Source organism: Triticum aestivum, chromosome 2B, assembly GCF_018294505.1.
Source record: "Triticum aestivum cultivar Chinese Spring chromosome 2B, IWGSC CS RefSeq v2.1, whole genome shotgun sequence".
In the NCBI taxonomy this organism is placed as follows: Eukaryota; Viridiplantae; Streptophyta; class Magnoliopsida; order Poales; family Poaceae; genus Triticum; species Triticum aestivum.
The window spans coordinates 682,287,295-682,288,650 of NC_057798.1; positions in this window are offsets into that span (position 1 = coordinate 682,287,295).

Sequence of the window (1,356 nt, forward strand, 5' to 3'; positions counted from 1 at the left end):
CGTCTGGCGCTGCGGGTCGCGGGCGGCCCTTCTCGCCGTGGATCTCTGGTGGAGGGGTGGCGCGGCAGCGGTGGAGGTGGGCGGCCCTTGTCCAGCCGGGCCCCTGCGGCTGGACGGCGGCGCTCGGCGCGGGAAGGCCTCCCCGGTGGCCTCTCATGGTTGCAGCTCGGCGGTTCCGTGCGCCCTCCTCCTCGGCAGCGGGCGGTGGCCGGCGCTCTCTTGCGGATCTGGGCATTCGGCCTCGGGGGCTCCTCCTCCTCCTCCTTCCCCCGACCATCTGGGCTCGGTTCCCCTTGAGGCTGTGGTCGCCGGCGGTTCTGAGGTGGTTGGGCTCATGGATCTTGTCCAAGACGTGACCTTTGGGGCTTCTCGGGGTGGTCCGGTGGCGGGGCGGCGGCCCTGGCGGTGGGAGTCGCGTCGATCGTAGGCGGACTGCGCGACTCGGATGCGGGCGTGCAACCACGGCCGCTTGGGTGGCATGGTTGCAGGTGGTTGGCCGACCGGGGATGCAGCGGAAGGGTGGAGCACCGGGGTTCATCACTTACCTGTCCGTACACGGGTCGACGGTGGCGGCGTCCGCGGATGTCGTGTTCCTCCCTGTAGGCTCCGTCGTGGTGCTCTCACTCCTCCCGTCGTGTTCCGGGTGAAAACCTGATCTTTGGATCGGACGATGGCGACGGTCCGTGGTCGTGCCCTTCTTGGAGGCATCGTCTTGGAACCCTCGGTCCGGCGTGGTCCGTTGCACTTCTTCCCGGACGATCTCTCATCTTGTTGGTGGTCTCCGTCGGCTACAAGCGGTTCTTTTTGCTCATTTCTGTTGATTCTTGGTAGTCGTTGAAGTTGTGTGTCGGTGCCCGGCATTCTTGTTTCTTGCCTTGGGTTGTGTGGCGTGCGTTTGTATCGGTTCTTGGATGTAAGTGTTGGTGCTTTATTTATAAAGCGGGGGAAACCCTTTTTTCGGAAATGGGATGAGGAGGCCAGATCCAACGGCTGCACCTGGTCTATCGTACGGTGCGCAGGTTCACCGAGGCCGCTTGCCGGTCGACCGACGCAGACCATCGGCCAACATAGAAAGAGGAACTCATGTCACTGGACGGCCCACTTCTCAGTGACAGCAAATTAAGTTTGGAAGGAATCAAATATTTTCAGTCCACGCAGTGGACGACGCAGGCGACGAGACCGAGAGCAGAGGACGGCCCATCACCAGGCAAAAGAGAATCCGAGACCGCCCCCTCCCTCGCAGTAAAAAATCCACTACCGCCGTCGCCACGCACACCCACTTCTCCCTTCACCACGGGAACGCCTTCCTTCCTCCTCTCCCCTCCCTCTCTCTCCCCGGCGCAGCGCAGGCCGAGA